The 23518-nt window shown below is 38.4% G+C and overlaps 1 protein-coding gene and 1 pseudogene across 18 annotated transcripts in view; both read left to right on the forward strand.

The window, feature by feature from the left end:
* PAM (peptidylglycine alpha-amidating monooxygenase) overlaps window positions 1–23518 on the forward strand; it is a 283678-nt gene that overhangs the window by 54076 nt on the left and 206084 nt on the right. The window lies entirely within an intron of this gene.
* On the forward strand, window positions 19339–19487 carry LOC123837011 (U2 spliceosomal RNA; annotated as a pseudogene).

Genomic DNA, 23518 nt, shown 5'->3' on the forward strand with positions numbered 1-23518 from the left:
ATTGAGCACCGCATCAGGCTCCCTGCTCATCCGGGAGGCCTGCTTCTCCCTCTCCCACTCCCCCTGCTTGTGTTTCCTCTCTTGCTGTCTCTCTCTGTCAAATAAATAAAATCTTTAAAAAAAAAAAAAAGATACATGCTAATAACTGGGCAGTGGAATGTTTTAAATGCAGTTAGTAAGGTAGAGAACACTGGTGTTTCTGAGGAGGAAGAGAAGGTTGGTGGAGGACTCGTAAGGTTTAGATTGGTAGGGAGGAGAGACGGGAGGAGTTGTGTGTGGGGAGGATTGGGAGCTGGTTGTAGGATTTCAGGAGGAAGAGCAAAGGCCTGGAGGAGGGAAAGGACGGGGACATATTACTGTATCAGATTGTCTAATTGGCTGTATGTAGCTCAAGGAGATAAGTTTGACAAAGATAGGTTTATACTGAAGCTGTGAAATCTGCACTTGATTCAGTGGCTCACAGGGGAACCTTTTAGGATTTTGGATTTTTGTGGTAACCTAGTATGAAAATGTTTTATGATGACTCATCAAAGACAAAGTTATGCATAGAATGATTAAAGGAATGAGCAAGACACTGAAGTCAGGAAGACCAGAGACCACAGCATTGTGGGATGACTGATGGGGAAGGCTGTGCTAGGGGAGCATCGATGGGGCAGGAACAAAAAGGAGAGAGATCACTGAAATTTGGCCACTGACTGGATTTGGAAGTTCTGGTGATACTTTTTTTTTTTTCTTTTTTTAATTAAATCAGTATGAATTTCAGGTGCCTGGGTGGCTCAGTCGTTAAGCGTCTGCCTTCGGCTCAGGTCATGATCCCAGGGTCCTGGGATCGAGCCCCACATCTGCTCCGCGGGAAGCCTGCTTCTCCCTCTCCCACTCCCCCGCTTGTGTTCCTGCTCTCACTGTCTCTCTCTCTGTCAAATAAATAAATAAAATCTTTTAAAAAAAAATAAAAAAATAAATCAGTATGAATTTGTTTTAATGAACACATTTAAACCTAAATGCTAATAAAATCCCATATGCCATTGTCGTTTTTCGTTGTTTTTTTATACTTCTAATATGCTTAACTGGAATTATGAGAAGGTTTTAAGACCAGAGGAGCCAAGAATGTTGCTCATCTGGGCTAGGAAGAAATTCAGTGTCAATTATGAGGCAAAGCTGATTTAGGATTAAGGGTGTTTCCGCTTATCAGAGAAGTGATTTGGGGGAGGAGGTAGGCAGGCATTATAGCTGACTATCAAGCTTTCGAAAGGCTCGCCAAATATCCCCTCCAAAGTGACACTTCAACCCCCCACTTGCTTATGAATCAGCACTTTGCCAACATAAATTTACTTCAGTTTAAGAAACAAGGTAAGCTCAGGACCCTGTTGAACCCTAAACTTCAATTTAAGGTGGTTGTGTGGAAATTAGGTGCAATCGATAGTACTTAGGTAGTCAGGGGGTGACTTCTCTGGGAAATATGCTGTCTTTTTTTTCTTGTGAAAGTGTTTTCAACCTTCTAACTTTGGTTTTCTTTCAGTTTGAGAAATTATAATATTGTTTAGACGTCTGTGAAGCCTTGGGTTCTGCGGGGAAATAAGTGGATTTTCTGAAGTTCTGAAGGACAAATTAAAGGAGTATACAGTTATCTAGGAAGAATATGTCAGAGCTCAGTGGAGCTAGAGCCGTTATTGGGTAGATTTTTGTCCCTACCCCAGACTCTGTGCTTTGAGTGACCTCATGTAGATGTTTACTTTACAAGGCTTTTCTGTGCAATCCTTAGGGATCCAAGGAAGAGGTAGTGATTTTTGTAAAAGTTACCAATTTAGGAAAGAGTTTATGGTCTTCTCTAAGAGGTGGTGAGATTGCACTGATCACAACATTTATTGGAGTGGCAAGAGGAAATAGAACACTGATGAGCACTGATTTATAGATTAAGAGGAGAATAAAAACTACATGAAGCTTGGAATTAGGGAAGGGACGTTGGGGGAGATCAGGCTTCTCTTCTCTAAAGCAGGCATCTTTAACAGGACGCATAATCTGGCTACCTGGGGCCATTTGTCTCGTGACACTTGATTTCTGTTCCTGCTGGTGGTCTTCCATATTCCCTTCAGCCTTTTGGTCAGAGATCTCTTGTTTCAGCCTTATTTTTGGATAGGCTCTTTGTTAAACTGAACCTTTTAAAAATGTAACAAAGTATCCTTACTGTGGGACTGTTCCTTTATGACTGTCACATCTCTGCAAAAGTCCATACACCTTCCCCCTTCTGTGTGTGCTGTCCAGATAACCTTTATTTGCTTTTCCCATCCTAATTCTGTTTAGACGGGTGGGTCATCTCCCTTCTGGGAGTTGTTTAAAATGACCTTAAAATAGTCTGGCTAGTATGTTAGGATGTAGTCCACTGAAGCTGCCATTGGTCTTCTCTGAGAGTAATTGCAAGTTCAGACACATTTAGAATTTCCATTTTTTGAGTTACAATAGTAGTTCATATCCATGGTTAAGAAAAAAACTTTTAGAAGTATAAAACTATAATATAAAAGTTGGAGTACTCTCAGTCTGCAGTTGGGTATGTATCTTCTAGACATTTTTCAATGCATATTAAGGTACACAAATACATTTATTTTAAACTTTGAATCATGTGTAATGTATAAACACTATTTTAACCTCTATGGTATGCTTTGCATATATATTTATATTTTCATTTATATCATGATAAAATGTGCATATTTTGCTCTCAAACTCAGGATCTCAGGAAGAACAAATGAAAGGAAAAGAGTAATTCCATTTTGTTGGAAAGCTTTTTCACCTTACCAAAGTTAAGGAACACTGAATTTTGTATTTTTGTGAGGGCTGTTTTTCCTTCAGGATTTTCCCTCACCTCTGCAGTAGTGAAAAGTCCAACTTGTCAATTATGTTAAAATTCTCTATATTTTTCCAGATTGTAAACTGGTGCTGGTGGATTCTGTTTTACCATTTTTGTAAGCAGTATTATTGTTAGACATTTGTACACTGTTTACTCACAAGGGAAACATTAAAAGGCGGGCCTAGCTTCCTCTAAATTGAAATAGAGATAATAATAGTTTCTATGAAATAGCTTAGATCTAAGTATACTGTACAGAATGACAACCTCCATTTTTTATTGTGTTATGAATATCTTAAAGAGGATCTGCCAAGTTACTTACTTATCTTTACAATTACAGTATTTGCACTAGAAAAATTAGACCACAGTATTGTTTAAAAACATGTCAATCCAACATGCCGGGAGAAGAAAGCAATAGTTTTTAATAGTACAGATGATAAATTATATACTTATTAAAGCTTCACATCTGATCAAATAAGCATGGTGTATCATTATAGACTCAGCTTGATGTTGAAGCATTGTTATTTTAAGCAATTACTTTAAGCCTGGTAGTTTTAAAAGGGGTTGTATTCCTATGAACGTGGGTGACAGATGCAGGGAAGGACAAACAGTTCAAAGGGGAGATTTAAATTATGTGTGGTTTTAGGGGTTGTTAGAAGTAGAAGTAATTCTGCTTGTGATAGAAGAGACTTAAAAAGACTGTGAGGCAGTAAGACAGTAGATTTCTTCTGATTTTATCTGGCTGTCATAATTAGGCATTTCGCTGGAGGTGTTTTCTGGATAAGTGATGTATTGGCAAGGCTTTCCTGGAACTTGGAGATAAATGGAACAACTGCTGCCTCCTGGAGAAGTAAATAGAATCAGTTTTCATTGTTATCCGTATACTGACCTCGAAGGCACAGATGTGAGCTTTCTTTTCAAAGGGAATCAAGTATTCATCCTCAAGGAAAAGGATGTTCGTAATGCAATAATATTAATGCTTGTTAAATGAGAAAACCATCTAGGAGTACTTACACTGTTGCTACCTGGCAGCATTATTTATTGACCTGTGACTTTGTCAGAGCTTCAACTGTGAGGAATATTGCTAATGGAGTCATGTAATGACATTTGTCATTAAAAAGTCACATCGCAATGAATAGATTCAAAATTCATTGAGTCCCCTTGCTCTGTGTCACACTCGAGGCTTCTGTGACAACCTTCACTTCCTACTTAGCAAATCCAAGCCTGGTAGCTCGAGCCCCAGGAAGTTGTTAAAGCAATTAAAGGCTTCTGTTTCCCAGCACATTGCCTGGTTACCATAGTATCCTCTGCCTCCAAGTCTCTCCTGATGATGTCAGTATGCATACAGGGGTTGTTCAGAGCATCTACGTGGGGATGATTCACCCCGCAATAAAGCCCCTCTTCCCCCCCGCCCCCCCCCCCCCGTTGCTTGGTTTCCAGCTCAGTTTCAGACGTCCCTAGAAATAGAAGGTAAGTGCCTTGTTTTGCATATCAGACAGAATTACTAAATGCCTCTGTTATTCTGTTTTAGGTGCATGAATGGTTTCTTCTTTCTAAGATATACTAATAACTGAAATCGTAGTGTATGGGAGCATTTCATCCAATTACCTAGAATAGACTTACAGTTTGTACTTAAAGTGTGTGTTGGTCTGTGTGTATATGCATGTGAGATAGGCTTATGCAAATAACTGTGAATGCACAATGTAATGCTTTCTCCTCTCTCTAGTAAGCAGCCTTAGCAAACCCAGTAGAGCTTTTTATTTGAAATTTTTTGAAATACATAAATTCCCTAAAATATTTTGACAAGTGTCACAGGACAAATGGGCTGTTTTTTAAGTGTGTAAATTAGATATTTCTTATTGATTCTTTATATATTTTATCCAGTTTAAATATTAACATTTTAAAGGTCACGATGACATGGGTAGATATTAGAGAAGAAGGGCCAAGTTACATTGAGAATTTGCATGTTAGAGAAATTAGAACATTGGACAAAGATTCAGTTACGGGGAGTATGTGAAGTTTAAAGTATATTAATAACTATCATTTCATACTTATTTTGTACTTTTAATGCTTTTCAAAATATCTCACAATTGGCTCCCACTTTTGTGATACATGAAATTAGTGCTTTATAAAAGTTTTCTTTTAATACATATTCATGCTTTGTAAGGATAAGCAAGCTGAGTTCAGCTTTAGGACAAGAATACTTTAGAACCACTTATAACATTCACATAGAAGATCTATGAATGAATATTTCTTTTTTTTTTTTTTTAAAGATTTTATTTATTTATTTGAGAGAGAGAGAATGAGAGACAGAGAGCATGAGAGGGAGGAGCGTCAGAGGGAGAAGCAGACTCCCTGCCGAGCAGGGAGCCCGATGCGGGACTCGATCCCGGGGCTCCAGGATCATGACCTGAGCCGAAGGCAGTCGCTTAACCGACTGAGCCACCCAGGCGCCCCGAATATTTCCTTTTTAAAGTTAGTTTTCTGTTTCAATTTTTCATCTGCAGTTTGCCTCATCAATAGACAATAAAGGATGAAGTACACAAGCCAGGTTTCTTCCTACCAGCTTGCTTCTGAATCTCACTGCATTAGGAGAGTTCTGTCCATATGACAATATTAGTCTTCTATATATTTCCTCCTCTTGATTCCCACTGGACTGTTTGAGTGTGTCTTTGCAGAACATGCTACTGTGTATAAATGAAGCTGGTAGGTGAAGTCAGTTTCTAATTAATTAGTTAAGGGATAGCTTTGCAAGAGAAAAAAAGAGTAAGGTAGAGTCGATGGAGTAGGGAGCCCCCTCCCCCGCATTTTTTAATGTAGCTGAATTTTTATTGTGTTTGGAGGTAAACATCTGGCTCTTTTGAAATGTGGTTTAGTCTGTCCATTTCTAGAGAGACATTGATTGAAATTGGCATTTTTGTTTCTTGTATTTTTGGAGGCTTCTAGAATATGCCCTCCTTTGTTTTTGTGTGATACTTAGTGGACTGGTGATACTCTTCACTCACCTTTCTACAGAGACTCGGTGAGAAATACAGTTGTGAGAGAGTGTAAAAAAAGGGCTAAAAATTTTAAATTTAGTTACTTGTATGTGAAGAATATCTGTCTTATCTTAAATATCATAAATGCTTATTTGTAAATTTCTTTCTACTCTGAAAACATTGCTAAAGATGCTTTGACTTTTAATTACCTTATGTTTAGAATACCTAGTCCTGTTTCTGTGTTTGAAAATTTGCTAGTAAACTGCTATCAAAATTCCTGAAAAGTAGAGCTATTATGATTTATTGTATACATATGATTATTATGTATATTAATATATGCATTACATATTACAAAAATCACATTACTATATATATTACATAATTTAGATTATGGTAGGTTAAATATTAAAAAAAAATTAAGTCAGTATAAACGGTTTCCGTACTTTAAAAAAGATTTTTACTGAAACACTTTCAAAATGCTTGTGCTGGAAAGAAGACTGTTATATTCCAGGCTATGTTCTTTTGAATTTTTGCTCCTTGTATTAACGTTTTGGGTGATATAATTTAATCTATTGAGTAGCTAACTCTTTGTAATTAAAAAAGTACTTCTGTAGTTTTTAACCCTTAAGATACCCATGAAAATACTCTCCTGCTGACTTAACTGACAGAGGTGGCAGTTTACCTAGAGTGTACTATAAAGATTACAGTTTCTTTCATCCTTGCATCAAGAAGTAGTTCTAAGGAGTTTTAAGCATGATCATTTTAAAAATTGGCTTAGGAGAGTTTTCATTTTATTCTTACGTCCTAATAAGAATGTTTCAAGTCTTATAGATACTTACACTTGTTCCTGCTTGAAATATGGAAATGGCAGGTCTGTAGAGTTTACTGGCATGAACCGATGAAATATGGCAGAGAAAGGATCACTTTGGTTCTCACTGGAAAGACAACAAGCTAAATCAAAATAGTGTCCACAAGAATTAGAGGAACCTGTATGGAGAACATAGACCTGGAAGGAAACATTTTTTCCAGTGAGAGGAAAGAGGCTCAGCCTGTGAAGCACCAGTTAAGTGCTTTGCCCAGTTATGTGTTTATGTCATGGCAAAGCTAGGGCTGGAACCTGGACACCCACACTTTCACAGGCCTGTTTTCATTTTCATGGCAGCATACTCCCTAGTTGGAGGTGAGCTCTTTTTCCTAGTCAACTTTTCAACTTACTTTTCTCCTACAAAAGAAAGGATTAAAACATTCTAACAACTAGGGAGTATATTAGTTTTCATTTGTTGCTGTAACACATGGCTGCAAACTTGGTGGCTTAAAGAATACGGAGTTAGTGATTTGTAGCTCTATCGGTTAGAAGTCTGACACAGGTCTCAATGACTACAGAGTCAAAGTATCAGGAAGGCTACCTTCCTTTCCGGAGGCTGTAGGGGAGAATCCCTTCCCCTGTCTTTTCCACCTTTTCGGGGCCGTCTATATTCCTAGGCTCATGGCCACTTCCCTTCTTCTTCACCATTAGCAGATGCTGAATGAATCCTCATGCAGCCATCTCTCTGGCTCTCTGTGACCGGGAAAGAACTCAATTTTTATAATCTCCCCAGGACAATCTCCCCATTTTAGGGTCCTTAACCTTAATCACATCTGCGAAGTTCTTTCTGCCGTGTAAAGCAACATATTCACAGGTCCTGGCGCTTAGGTAAGAGACGTCTTTAGAGACCATTATTCTGCCCACCAAAGAAAGATTTACAAAATGCATGGCTCGTTTTATCAACATTAAATTCACAAATCAGATATTTTTTCTAACAGCTCTAAGTTAAACTGGTGATTGCCAATAGACACTATGAAATTTTGACCTAATTTGGTGGGTGCAGCCATCTCCTTGCATAATTAATGAGGGAAAATCAGATTAGAAAGAAATGTTTCACCCACTCAAACATTTAAAACTCTGAGGTACAGATGTGAGCCTTATAAAGTGACACTATTCTCAGTTTAATATTTTTAGTGAGAGGCTCACGTCAAATGAAGTTAATTAAACAAAGCTGATTTGGGAATGCAAAAATTCCATTAGTTAACTCATTTGTGAATCAGCCTGGGTTTCTTTGGAAACTGAAGGGTAATGGTGGGGCTGCCAGAGACCCAAAGGTGAGCTCTAGTAACCCTGAGGTTTGAATAACACTGTCATTCATTGATCTGACATTAAGCCATTTGCGTCAAAAGACCCAGCAGATGAATATGACAGGTATGCCCTACGTGGTTTCCTAGGAAAGGCACAATATATTACCATAATCAATAACATGAGACTTGAGGCCAACAGCTGCAAAAATAGTTTCCTTTGTTGTTCACATCCTGTGTTTATCATAGATTTGAGCCAACTCATGGCACATGGATCCTCCATACTAAGCATTAGATAATTTATATCTAGCAGTAGTTTCTAAAACTTCTTTGCTAAACACTAGTGATAGAAGATGCAGGGGAGAAACAACTCTAGGATATCACTTTCGGACAGAAAGCCAAAAATTACTTTTTGTTGTGGTTCTCTGAAGGAAAAGAAATGGAAAGAAAACCAACTGTTTTCTTGCTCATATTCCTTTTTATTTTTGGAATCATTTTCTAAGGAAAGCTGAACAGTACTGTAGGACACTTGCTTAGAGGACAAGAGCTTGTGGAAGGCACATTTCTTTGCAAGAAGTAACTATGGGTCCTTTTGGTACTAGAGGGGTACAACAACCTTCGGATTCTGTATAAAAGTGTAATCTGATTTTATGCCACCATGAATTTCTTTGTCAATAAAAATATCATTATTAAAAGAAAGATGTTATTTGACAATGAAGTTGAAAATCAAAATCAGCTAGTTAAACAATTTGATAACAAAATTAACTGCATCTGTAGCAAATGCCTCTATAAACAAAAATATATATTTAGTTGAAAGTTTATGCACATATTAAATTCACTTCAGTGTTTAGTTTCTTTATCAATAGTATGTGTATTTCAAGTGCTAATATAAATGAAGAAAACTCAAACACTTTTAAACATTAAAATATATATATACACAGTATCCAATTTAATACTGAATTTCCCCAGCTATGGTAAATTAGAGATTAAATCTCTCTGTGTACTAAAAAAATATATATATAAAAAATCACGGAGCAGCTGCCTTTGCTGATAGAAGAGACTACTTAATCTTTAAATCATTTTGAACTGGCTCAGTTGCTTTACTGATCCTTTAACTTTGTTAAAAATTATCTTAAAAGCTTATCTTTGAGAGAAATCAGAGATAAAGGAACTAATTAATGGAGATGAGAGTTTTGAGGTTCTAAATCATATGTGGTCAGTGAGTGGTGGATAAGGTGGAAGGAGACTTCAAAATCAAAACTTCAAAAGATTGTTACGATTTCTCACCGGCTGTTTTGAAAGCTAGGTCAGTTTTATTTCTAGAGGGATTTTCCCAGGGAATGCGAGTGAAGGCAATCGGCAAAGAAACGATGGAACTAGGAAGTTATCCTAAATCTTTCTTGCTCCAAATGCTTTGCAGATCAGAGAACTACCGCCAGCGCTACTCACTTTCCTCGCTGACCTTGCATTCCGTTGTTTTCCTTTAATTTATTGTTGATTCAATTTGACTTCTCTCTTTAAGATGGGTGAGATTTGCAAAAAAGAAAAGCAGTTATTGAAATATTTATGAAGAAAGTTGTTATTTTAATTTTTGGGACACCCCTATCTCTGCCAATTTCTGCTATAGAAGCAAGATTTTATAACCGTGGACCAATTTTTTTCATTAGCTCCTGATTTGGAGTGAGTATTAATGGAAGTAAAGGGTACCCATTCTGCATGCACAATCTGTGGCCTGGGGCAATTAGGGAGAACAAAGTTGGAGCAGCAATACTTAAAGGACACAAAGGTACAGGGACAGAGGCTTGGCATCTTCTGTGTGTGGTGGGGGGCGGGGTGGTGGTTGTGAGCACTGCAGTGCAAGACCAGCCACGAGTTGGGGCAGCTTAGAGAGAACCATTCCCCACACTTGGTACTTACTGAGTCCTAGATGACTTTATAAAAAGTAAGCCCATGTTGGGGGCAGGAGGTTGGTTCCTGCGTTTTAGCCAGTCGTGACGTTGCAGGATTTCTTTTCCTTTAGTGCCCCGGGTTCTTGGTCACACCGCTTCGAAGAATGAAGAGGTAGACCAGAGGAAGAGTGGTGGGCAGCAAAGCAGAGTTTATTGAGCGATAGTACAAAGATCCTGAAGAGGGAGGGGAGCCGAGAGGGTTGCCATTTTGGCGTTTAAATCTAGGGGGTTTTAGGGGTTCTTTGGTGTGGGTTGTTTTAATCTGATTAACCCTCCCTGCGCCTGCCACCTGATCTGGTTTTTGTCCACGCGCTCATCTACCTTTCTGGTAGTTGTTCACGTGGGAAAGGGTGGAGGGCTCTTCCAGGGCAGAATTTAGTAGCCTCCGGGGTCAAGAAGGGATCAAGAAGGCCTCAGCCGCCACTGCCCTAAGGCCTGCCAGCCAGCCAGCCAGCCAGCCAGCCTAAGGCAACTAGATCAAGCTCTTTGTTTAAATATCCCACTGACTGTTAAGTTGCTGTTGAGCTTCCCCCTGGCCTGGGTTAGGACGCCCGAGGCCATTCCCTTCCTTTCTGTCACAAACAAGTTGTAAATCCTCCCAGGAGGAGGAGTTAAAGCTGGGGCATTGAGTAAAGCCTAGAATAACAGGATGGAGTCTTTTTCCTTTTAAGGGTAGTTTCCTCTTAGAATGGGCCCCCTTGCCCCTGCCTGCTTTCCTGCCAACTATCCTCCATTAATGATGGGAAGTCGAGCTGCTCTCAGGTGCTTCTTTCCCAAACACCAAAGCTGCAGGAGAGGGGAGGCAGCTGCAGACCATCATACAGTCTCAATAACTGTAAGTCAGGGAATGAGCTCACCAATTCATTGATTTTGTTAAATTGAGACCTTCTAATAACAAATACATACCACAATTTAAGCTCAAAGTTTTTCCAAGAGTTTTAGGAGGGAAAGTGACAGATGAATATGACTTACCAATTGGAATATTAGAGTATGACGGAAGTCAGGCGGCATTGTTTTCCTTTACTGGCGAAGGTCAGTCTTGTTCTCCTCAATCAAAATGAAATCTCAGTAATTACTATTGAATGCCTTCACATGCATGACGGTGCACTAAACACAATGCAGAATTAATCGAAGGACGATGCGACCTTGGATTTCATGGAGTTTCAGCTAAGAGAGGAACTATGTATGGAAAGTAACTTTCTTATCACTTAACAACTTACTGTTTTATTTTCATGGTAATTTTTGCCAAGTGGCAAATTCTAGTTGGAATTTGATAAATCAAGTCATTTTATTTACATTCTACTGAACAGTAAATTTTTCCTAAAATACTAAATGAATTGATATATTTACTTGGTAGCATGCCTATTGTTATGCTGTTAAGCTTTTTATCCCCCACCTCTCTTAGTTACACTTGCCTGACTTTTAAAACACATATTTAATGCTTTTTCGACTGTAGAATGTCTTTCCCATACGCCCACACATAAGAACACGCACACGCTGACATACACAGATTTACTTTACAGTGGACGCTTCCTACCTCAGTCCTTTTTACTCCTGTTTGCGTCTTCTTAGTTTACCTATAATATTTCAGGTAAGCAGCCCAATTCCTGTTTATCGAATCCCTTTGAGTGTAAAAGCATGGTGCTGCACACCTAGGCCTGTGCCTCTCCTTTTCTCCCACGGAGGAGCCTTGATTGTGTAGTTATCAGTATCTCCTTCTGTGGCTGGAAGGCAGGTAAAATTACAGGAGAGAGTGGGCAGAAGGAAGGGACATGGTTGGTTATGGAGAGAAGAAATTGAAGTTAAAATCTGTAAACAGGAAAAGGGGAACTGAAATAGAGCACTGAGATTGCATTGAGAAATTGGAGTCTTGTTAAGTCAATAAATAGGATGAGGTAAAGAAGCAACACCAACAGAATTATTTTGAGTGTTTCATAAGACATTTTGTGGTGAGCAAAATAGATTGCCTTATCTACACATTGAAATTTCTGCACTAAATTACCAGTGTATCCTTTTGAAATGGCTAAAACCCAAGTTAAAAATCTCCGAACCTTACATTTCTTCGAGATTACTGCAACTATTCTGTTATCCTGCCCATTCCCTGGCCATCATTCCTCAATCTCAGGTGCTAAACTTGTAAAATGAATTCTCTACTGTGTTTTCTAAATGGAACTTAAAAGAGGCAGATATTTTTATGCCAAGAAGCAACATATATTAGATTTGATAATAGTTGTCTATAATTACCTCCTAATATGTTAGCTCTATGAGGATTTTCAGTAAGATTGAACCATTGTTGAAAGACTGTGCAGAAACAATAGCTTGAAATTTGCCCAGACTTAGTAAAATGTTGGAAGTTTGAAGAATAATTGATTTTTCTAGTCACTGTATTTTTCATTGCAACAGTCTTCTGTATTGATTAGGTTACAGTCTGGTCTTTTTGTGTCATAGCTGGTAACTCACTGGTTATCTGCCTGAAGTTTCGGTATTTGGGATTTTTTCATCTTTGCAGTAATGTCAAAGAAATGTAGTGGTTAGTTTTAAACCTGAAATTTGGCAAAAAGAAAAAGAGCATTCTTGATGAAAGCTTTCACTGCGAAATTTATACTTAGGCTTTGTGACAGCCAGTAATTATCAGATTGCAGTTACTTTTCAGAGGTGTTTACCCTGAGTTGAGGTTTTCGCCAATTGATGATCTGAATCATGAATTAACTTTGATGTTAATCCATTGGTTTACCTCAGCATTCAGTATGCCAGCCTGTGTAAAATTACTATATTACTCCTAGGCACATGTTTTTAATTTTTTGCCTCAAAAGTAATACTGGGCTCAGAGAATTAAGGCATTCCCTGTTTTAAGAAACTTATGAGTGTGAGAGAGAGGGATTGCCTCCCATGACTTGCTACTATAATTTAAACGATAACTTGTATTGCCATTGCATTTAGTATCCCTGTTACAAAAAAGAGAGACTGTATTTCTTTGCCCTGCTTCATGCTCAATGTGGTCCACAGATTTTTCTGCGGTTCATATCCTCTTGGTCTGTCTTGAACCTACTTCTTTCAGAACCCGCTGCTGCACCAAAGCTGTTTCATGCTAGGACCGTGACTGGCTTTCAAGTCAATACCTTTGGTCAGTTCTCAGTTCTCCTTGGATGTGACTTGTAGTATCCCTTGAAAAAGGTGGTCATTCTTTTTTTTTTTTAAACTTTTTTTTTTTTTTTTTAAGATTTTATTTATTTATTTGACAGAGAGAGACACAGCGAGAGAGGGAACACAAGCAGGGGGAGTGGGAGAGGGAGAAGCAGGCTCCCTGCAGAGCAGGTAGCCCGATGCGGGGCTCGATCCCAGGACCCCGGGATCATGACCTGAGCCGAAGGCAGACGCTTAACGACTGAGCCACCCAGGCGCCCGAAAAAAGGTGGTCATTCTATACCAACTTGCTGTTCTTCCCCGTCTTGTTTGCTGGGTCTTCATCATCTTCCTTACATTAGAAGTTGGATATCCTGGTATGCAGTCCTTGGTCCCGGTTTCTTTTCTGTTGAAAACCACTTTCTTAGTGATCTCATACAGTCTCTTGCCTTTAAATTCCATTTGTACATTGACAGTTTCCAGATACCTATTACTGATCAGAACCTCTCTCTTGAACTCTAGACAACATATTCCACTTGGGGTATCTAATAGGCATCCTAAATGTAGTATGTTCAGACCTTCCAATCATCCCCCTTTGTGGGGGATGCTACTCTTCCTATAGTCTTTCCTCCATCAGTTATCCCAGAAATGATCAATGTTAAGACTTTGACATATGTGTTTCCAAGCTCGTGTGTGTGTGTTTTTCATCCCTACTCATGAGATCATTTTGTGTATACTGTTTCTTCCTCTGACCCTTCCTGCCCCGTATTTACTATGAATATGTTTTGCATACTTTTAAATATTCTTTGGGAACCTAGCTTTTAGTAGCTACTTGGTTGTAATGTAATTTATTAACTACCCTTATGAGTGAATATTGGATTGCCTCCCATGACTTGCTACTATAATTTAAACGATAACTTGTATCCCCATTGCATTTAGTATCCCTGTTACAAAAAAGAAAGAAAAAAACATTTCATCATTCTAGTTCTGCACTATCCCAATATGGTAGCCACTAGCCATATGTGGTTGTTGAGCACTTAAATGTGACTAGTCCAAACTAAATGTGCTGTAAATATAAAATACACACCAGATTTCAAAGAGTTTGAAAAAAATGTAAAATATCTTAATAATTGTTATGTTGATTACTTGTTGTTGAAATAATATTTTGTTTTATTGGGCTAAATAAGATATAGTTTAAAAGTTGGTTTCATCTTTGTCCTTTTACATTTGTAAATGTGACTGTAAGAAAATTAAAAGTTACGTGTGCGGCTCACACTGTATTTCTTCTATTAGACAGTGGCGTTTCAGTTGCTTACATCAAAAACCTTCCAGTCACCCTTTCCTCCTCTTTTCCTCTTATGCTCCATATCCTGTTAGTGCTACCCAGAAGCTGACTACTTTCCCCACCTGCGCTACCCCACTTGGACCCACTCAGGTCCAAGGCATCATTATTAGCTTTGCTTAAATTCTTGTAACAGCCCTTTAACTTGTCTCCAGACTTTCAATATATTGATCAAGGTGATTGTTTTAAAACATGTCAGATCTTGCCTCTCCTCTCCTGCAAACCCTCCAATGTGTTCTCCTCATATTCAGAGTAAAAGTTAAGTCCTAAAAACACTGGTCTCCTTCTACCCCTTGGACTATATTTCTACACTCTCCCTATGGTAAGCCAAACACATTTCCCACTTAAAGTCTTGACATTTGCTCTTCCCTGTACCTGAAGTGCTCTTTGTCCAGTTATCTGTAGGGCCCATTCCTTCACCTTCTTCGGGTATTTGCTTCTTTGTGGAACCTTTCCTGAACACCCTATTTAAAGTTATAAGCTTACCCTGCCCAACCGTACCCCAACAACCCCTAATTCCTTTTCTCGCTTTTTTCTTCTTAAGTGCTTATCTATAGCTGACATATTTTTCCTGTTGATTGAATTTATTTTGTCTTTCCCCACCAGAACATAAGTTCCATGAGGGCAGGAACCTTTGTTTTATTCACTGCTGTATCTCCAGCTCTGAAAGCAATGTTTAGCACATATTAGGAGATAACTATTTGTGGATGGATGAGTAAATGAATTTATTAGTACCACAAGTGCTCTAGGGACTTGAAGAGAAAGATTATAGGTGTTTAGTGAGATTCAACAGCTGCTGCTTTCTATACTGAAATGAACTAGAAGGAGGTAAGCCTGGGTGGTCAGGGTTGGGGCATTATTAGAGAGGACCTTAAATCCTAGGCTGAGGGATCTACATTTAATTCAGTGGAAAATAAGGAGCCATTGAAATTCTTTAAGCAGAAGCACAACAGATTGGGGTTTACTTTAATCTTGTAGCTAAGAGAATAGATTGATGGACAGAGACAGTTGATAATAGTGCATAAAACAATAATTGATCAGATCATGGAAAGACCAGAGGCAAGAAAAGCAGTTGAATGAATAATGCAGTCATGCACAGTTGAGAACGAACGATGGTCTTACTACAGGAACCTACAGGTTTTGACCACCAATTGTATGTGAGAAGGGAGGGTTAAATAAAGATGACTGTTCTCTAAACCCAAGTGGCAGCATTGATGGGGAGATAGAAGAAATGGGGAAGACTGAAGGAGACAAGTTTTGAGGGAAGTTGATGATACCAGTCTTCGGAAGTCTTTGGCTTGAAGGGAAATGAATTCATGCAATGTTTTCATGTGCATTTCAAGTCTCTTCAATAATAAGTGCACATTTGACCAAACTTGGGAGCTTGCTGTCTCCTAAATTCATGCTATGAAGGTATTCTGGGAAAGATAATACAAAGAGGACCCTGCTTTTACTAGTATTTGCCAGTGGAAATCTAGTGAACTCAACTCTAGATTTGCATACTGCAGAAACATTAATTACTCCCAAATCAGTCTGGGCCTAACAACAACCCAGAGCACTGGTGAAAGAGATAATGTCTAGTATAGAGGGTTTGCTTGCTGCTAATTAGTAATGTTGGGATTGGCATGTTTGGAGCAGTCATTAGGACTGGAACTGAATTTTTTTAGTTGTGTTTGAAAAGAAAGTCACAGAATGCATTACAAATTACTTTGGTTGTGAAATTACATTTTCTGACTTCCTGTAGTGCTTTAGACCTGAAGTTTGCATGTCCTTGCTCATTCAAAAGCTTTCTGTAATGACATCAAGGAGCCTTAAATAGAGGTGTTTTAAATGCTTGGCCAGTGTTTATGGGCATCAGAGATAATCTCATCAATTTTTTCTGGTTATTTAAGGATAGATTCAAAATCTTGAACTCGCCATTGACTTTTTATCTCTTATTTTTGATTATCGGTGCCAGGTCTTTATTTAAAGTTATGACTCTACCTCAGAGGTAGCTTGTTATATGATTTTTCACCTAAAACATAAGTTATAAAGAAAGCTCAGAAAACTTACACCAGGCTAAACTTTTAACCACTGTATAAGAAATGAGGAGATTTATGTATCGTTAGCATCTCTCTGTTCCTGGAACTGTCTGATTTGATTCATTCATTCAACAGGTATTTTTTGTGAATCAGCTATGGGTCAAGTACTATTTATCTACAAACAAAAATTCCTTCCTTGTTGGAGTTTGTATTCCAGTTGTATAAAACTGATGATAAACAAATAATTAAAATATATTAACTGTTAGAGGATGGTTAGCACCAAGTAGAAAAATAAAGCAGGAAGTAGAGGTAGGGAGTGATGAAGTGTTTGTGGTTGGGTTTGCAATTTTAGTTTGGGTGGTCAGAGAATGACTCACTAAGGGTTACAGCTGAACAAAGACCTTTGGAGGCGACAGATGAAAAAGCAAGCCATGGCGAGGGCTCTGTAAAGAGTGTTTCAGCCACAGGGAAGAACAAGGGCCCAGGGCCTGGGACAGATGTGTGCAGGTGTGTTTGAGTAACAACAAGGAAGTTGCTGTGTCTGGAGGGGGGTGAATGAGGGTGAGTAGCTGGAGATGAGATCAGACAGGTATTGGGGACCAGATGATACAGGGCCCTCTCTGTCCTGGCAAGAGCAGAAACCACTGGGAGGTTTGAGCATGGGAGTGACCTGGTCTGACTTGCCTTTCTGAAAGCTCACCTGCCGAAGGGGCCAGCAATGAAAATGGGGTGATCAGTTGGGAGAAACTGTGGTAACCTTGGTGAAAGGTGATAGGGACCAAGGATCAGTGGAGAGATATTCTGAATATATGTTGAAGGTGGAGTGAAGAGGAAGGATTGGGTATGAAAGAAAGAGAGAACCGGGCATGACTCCAGAGATTTTTTGGCCTGAACAACTGGCAAGATAGAGAATATCTATATAGCCGATTATAAAACAATGTGTGATGTTTCTTGATTGTTTGCAATGACACATAAAATAGTTTACTTTGGTTGGTTTTTGGTAACCTGGAGTCATTTTTTAGTTTCCAATGGTTATGAATATCAAAGAATTTCCTTTCACTCACCTGTAGCTCCTTAAGATTCTTCTTTTTTATTCTTAATTTAAAATTTTCACCTTTCCTGCATGTAAAGACTCTATTCTTTCCTGAACCTTTGATCCATTGCTTTAGTGGGTTATAGCTGCCTCCTCACTGTTTTATTTACTTGGATGACTGGCTGCAATTATAAATCTATCAAGTCATATACATTTCCTTGTGTGGGGGGAAAAACTTTTAATGTAGCAGTATAGCAAAGAATATAATGTATTTTGTTCTACTCCAAATTCAGTAATTTGGTCTAATAAATAACCTGTTGTATGGAGAACACATTTTCTTTAAAAAAATAACCATGATTTTTTGGAGCATGGAAAAGGAGTTGGGTGATCTGGCTTCTAGTTTTGTAAGAATTTAAAGTTAAAAAAAAGGAAAAAAAAAAGCATCAGGTTATATTAAAAGGTCTCATTTAGTATTAGATTGGTAACCAGTTACCTTTTATAGGTGGATGAGGTAGTATTTAATTGAGGGTCAAGGTTCTGATAATTATAAAATGGTGATTTTAGGGTTATAATGGCAATCTGTGACCTATTTCTAAAAATTTTGTGTTTTCAAAACATTTTGAAAGTGTTTCTCTTAATATACTCAGTTCTGAGCTATCCGTTATGGGGCTCTGATAATAAATTGATCATCTGAATTCCATAGCAGATACAAAAATTGACTCAAGACAGGGCTAATATTTTACCCATGCTATGAAAAGGTGGATTACAGTAACTATCTTGTCACTCACTACTTGTTCTGGGGATAAAATTGATAGATAAAATTATGATAAGGTAGGTATCATAAGGGTGGGGGGTAATTTGGATTAGAAAAAATAAACTAGATTGGCAAAAGGTACGTATTTTCTATTTGATTGTATTTTTTTTAGTGTAAAAATAGTTCTTTATTTTTTTAAAGATTTTATTTATTCATTTGAAACACAGAGATACAGAGAGAGAGAGAGAGCGTGAGCAGGGGGGAGACAGAGGGAGAGGAAGAAGCAGGCTCCCCGCTGAGCCAGGAGCCCGACGTGGGGCTGGATCCCAGGACCCTGGGATCATGACCTGAGCCGAAGGCAGACGCCTAACCATCTGAGCCATCCAGGTGCCCCAAAAATAGTTCTTTAATTAAGAATAATTCAATAAATAATTTTGAAGAAACATAATTCTTCAATTAATTATAAAAATAAACCAAACATAACACAGTCCCACTAAGAGCAGCCATTTTTGTCCTATTTCAGCATGCTTAGATCTTAAACCTTTTTTCCACTCTGTCTCCTTTTCAAAATACTCACCCCTCTCCCTTCTCCTCCCCTTTTCTCTCTGTTAAACTGCTACCCACTTCTTCACTTTCCATTTATTTTGAAACCTGCTTCAAACCTAAGACTATTCTGTAAAAAGTCACCAATAACTTTCAAATGGCTAAATGAAATATTCCCCTTTTAGGTCTTATTTCAAATAACCTCTTGGTAGCATCTGACCCTGTAGATCACCATTCCCAAGAGAGTAGGCATGAGGAGACAGTATGAACTGTCTAGTGTCCCTGCCTTTCTACATGCTGTCCCCCATCTGGAATGTTCTTACCCCATCTCTGCCTTATTTGTCTCCATGAAAGCCCACTTATCCCTCTGAAAGATTCCCTGAATCCCAACAAGCTTAATTCTTCCCTCCTCTCTGCCACCTGGCATGCACTTTATGCATATGTCTTAGTACATGTGTTTCTTGTTTTGCGTTCAGTTACTTATGGGATTGGCCACTTTGCTAGATTCTGAGATCCTTTAGGACAGGGACCATCTTTTATTAATCTTTACCTCAACTCAATGTATAATAGGCACTTGATAAATGCCTATTGGATGAATGAAATTATTTTATTATTATGCACATTTAGAGTTTAGAAATGCTTTTACTATCGCTTCTCGGCCTTTTGGCTAAGATCAAGTGTAGAAATGCTTTTACTGTCAGTATTTGTGTATGTTCAATATATCTTCTCAAATTTCAAAGTGTAACTGAAACTTTGAGATCACTGTGAATCTCTGAACTAACTCGGTGATCCTTGATGCCAAATATTTGGTGCTAGTGAAAGGGTAGCAGGGAAGACTGAGCTGGGAGAATATAAAATGAAAAGACAAAGGAGAACTCTTTCCTTTTAATCCCTCCCTATATCCTTCCCGCTTGCTTGCACATCCCAGTCCTAGAGAGCCCCTGAAAGCCTCCAGGGTAGAAGTGTAAACCAAGTAACATCTGTACTCCCACGCTTCCTGTTCACACAGTGATGGAATAAGGTGAGTACCAGGATAAATTCATTTATGAGTATACTAGAACAATAACCAAACAACCTAGTATCGCTAGGGAGGAAATGAACAGGGTGTCACTTGCCAGAAAAGTTTTGAAAGTTCAGCTATTTCTTTTAATGAAATGAGTTTTTATAATAATATAAGGATATATTAACAAAAATAATAAATATATAATCTGTAATTATAAAAATTCAATAATATAAATTTGAATATTTATAAATTTTCTCATTTTATTGAATTTTAGTAGGATTACTCTTTGGTGTCCAGAATATTTAGGTAATATTTTACTTTTCAAATATTACCTGTTCATGTTTATGTATAGAATTCTCTCATACACATTAGAATTGCCTTAGAGAAAGAGTGAAATAAAGCTGTAGTGAAACAGAAATTTTTTTTTTTTTTAAGATTTATTTATTTGAGAGAGACACAGCGAGAGAGGGAACATAAGCAGGGGAGTGGGAGAGGGAGAAGCAGGCTTCCCGCTGAGCAGGGAGCCCTATGCGGGGCTCCATCCCAGGACACTGGGATCATGACCTGAGCCAAAGGCAGATGCTTAACGACTGAGCCACCCAGGCTCCCCTGAAATAGAAATATTTTTGAGAAATATTTTTGAGATGAATAGAAATATTCATACTGTCACTAGATTTTGTTCTTAATTGACAGTGCTCTCTCTTTTTTTTTTTAGTACTGTATAAGGCAATTCTGCTTTAGTTTTTGAAAGAAAGTATGTGTTATGTCTCTTGTACTCCATTAAATGTGCAGCTCTGGCAGTTACACTGGATGGTTTTGCTGTAGTAATTAAAACACAGATGGAGCTCATTTCTTTCCCAAGTGTTTGATTGGCAGATACTTTGTGATCAACGCTTCCCTCAGCTGAACATGTCGGCACCATCTGCCTTCAGTCAGCTTGGAGAGGGTGGTCACAGCAAAATTTCCTGATCATCACATGAGCCAGTTTAAATAGGGTATATTCCTCTTGCTGAGGCCATCAAATGATTTATATAAAATTGTATATAATATATAAGGGTTTTTGTGACAACTGGTTTGCAACTTGATGAAATATTCATTAATTAATATATATTTTTAATTCACCACTTCCTTTTTCTGATTAAAATATTTAGAACATAACATAGAGTCACCACGTATTAAAAAGTTAGTTTCTAAACAAATTTAGCTGATGGGGCATTTTGTTTTTAGTGAGGTTTTTAGAGAAGATTTTAAATCAGGGTCCTGTGTTTTGAACCATTAGTGCAAGAATTAGTTACAAATAAAACATTTCCAGTATGCTGTCTCTCAACCCAACAGTAAAATAGTTTAGAAGAATATGCTAATTTGAAAAAATTTGTATATTTATAACTGTTAGAAATAGATTATGATGAATGGTACTTATTTACATATCAGGGTAAGAAATGGATAGAAATTTATGCTCATCCGATTTTGATGCAGATGAATGAATGGGGTTGATTATTATGTAGAAAAAGATACATTTAAGATACTAGAAGCACTGAAACAAGGACGTATTTACAAAGAAGAATAAGATAGTGATTTCATCTTCCTGGAAATGTATTTTAAAATCTGTGATACTTGTGCAAACATATAGTCTAGATTTGTAAAGAATACACATGTATTATGCATAATAACATGAATTCTGTATATAATTAAATAATGGAGAACTGATTTGAATTTCCCCTTCCCTGTCTAAGTGGATGAATAGTTATGATTGCCAAATGAAAAACATGCTCTACATTTTTGGGGGAGGGAAGCAATAAATGAGATTACTGCTCACAGAATGTTAGAACAAAGAATAAAGGAATTGGGTTGAAAAACATTCTGAAGAACCTGAAATACACTCATTGCTTATGGTTCCTTTAGAAACCCACTTTGGTAAAGGGCAGGAGTGACTTTTGGGACTTGGACAAGAATTTGAAGATTAGATTCACAGAGCTAATCACTTCGCATTTGGAGAGAAAAATACGATGAGTTTTGGAAGGGAACCAACAGAAAAGAAGGAAAATAATTATGAATGTTCAGAAATTTATCATCTTCTGTTACCAGAAACTTTTAAAGATAAAACCTTGAATTAGTTTCTCATTTTGTTTTAATACATAATCATCTCTATTCAAGCTTAGACTTTTTCAAGGCAAGGAGTACGGATGGGAAGGAAGAAGAGGGTTTTAATTTTAGTTACTTGAAATGCATTTTAGTTTATCTAGCAAACATTTATCCCAAGGAGTCTACCTTCTCAGAAGGAGAAGGATGGGGATAATTTTGACACAACAGAGCAGATTAGGATAAGTACCATAAACAAAGTGCTGTGGAAATTCAAAGAGGGGAACTCCCAAATTGAAAGGTGCCTCAGAGCACCTGAGCACACACCCATTCGCCCAAGTTCTCTTTCTCTAACTTAACATTGTCTTCTTTCCCAACCTGCTTCTTCTTTCTGTGTTGGTATTTTCTGTATGATATAGATTTGTTAATACCCATCTTACCGTGAGTATATTTCTAGTGTGGATCTCCAGAGAACTTTGGCAGATGTCATTTGGCTAATAGCAACCAACATTGACTGAGGACGTCCTGTGTGCCAGTTTTCTATGTACATTCTTAGTTCATTCTCACAGCAACCCTTTGAGGAAAGTACTATTATTATTACTTTATTTTGCAAATGAGGAATCCAATAACCCAGCTATTCCAGGAGAGGGACTGGGAATACTCTGGGCAGACAGGCTCCAGGTTACTGTTCCCTAGAGCCACTTAAACCCACCTGGCTCCTAGAACAAGAGGTCTTGAGTGTGAAGAGTGTATGTCCCCTCCAACCTCACCCTCTCCAGATTAAACCCAAGCAAGGGGCAGGAGAGGAGACTGAGAAGATTGTGTCACAATGAGAAATAAAACTAAAGAGAGGGAAGAGGGGCCGAGAAGGGCATTTGCAGTCGGGAGAGGCTGGGCAGGGAGCAGACTGCTCTGGACATGCACCCAGGCTGCCATGTAGCCGCCTTGGCCGGCTCCCACGCTTGCCCACCAGCTTCCTCCTCATCCCAGTGTGGGCCCCTCCACCTATGTCCCGTACAGAGGCTGGCAGACAACGGAGAGACCAGCTGAGGAAAAGTGCTCCTTAGTGGAAGCAAAGCTACATTTCATTAATTATTTTTTTTCCAGTTAAAAGGGATTTCTGAACACCTGGACTCAGTGTTGAATGGGATGTGGAAAAGTGAGTCTCTTACTTCAAATATGACAGAAAGTGTACTGGCCAGAGAGAATGTGAGTTCCCTTGTCATAGTCCCAGGATTTACACTAACTTTCTCTTGTTCTTTGTTTTCTTGTGGGTAATATGAGGGAGTTGGACCAACAGTTCTATTTATTTATTCATGAGAGATAGAGAGAGAGGCAGAGGCAGAGGGAGAAGCAGGCTCCCCGCTCTGCGGGGAGCCCGATGCGGGACTCGATCCCAGGACCCTGGGATCATGACCTGAGCCGAAGGCAGACGCTCAACCGACTGAGCCACCCAGGCGTCCCTGGACCAACAGTTCTAGAATCCTCACTAACTCTAGGAAAAGTCTGTGATGATAAGTCTAGCTGAGCAGACATGAAGAGTGTCCATAAAAAGTTAAATACAGGGAAAACTTAAATATGGGGAAAGAAATACTAATATAGGCTGCCCATGGTGGTGTGGGGATTGGTTAGAGTAGAAGTTACCTACTGATGTGGTGTATATATCATTAAAATTCATTGACTTTATATATTTAAGATGTGCATTTCATTCAAACACACAGCAAAGAAAAAAGACTTAAGTGACA

Source organism: Mirounga angustirostris, unplaced genomic scaffold (assembly GCF_029215605.1).
Source record: "Mirounga angustirostris isolate CCGP_5_RB_7025 unplaced genomic scaffold, mMirAng1.0.hap1 SCAF_7, whole genome shotgun sequence".
NCBI lineage: Eukaryota > Metazoa > Chordata > Mammalia > Carnivora > Phocidae > Mirounga > Mirounga angustirostris.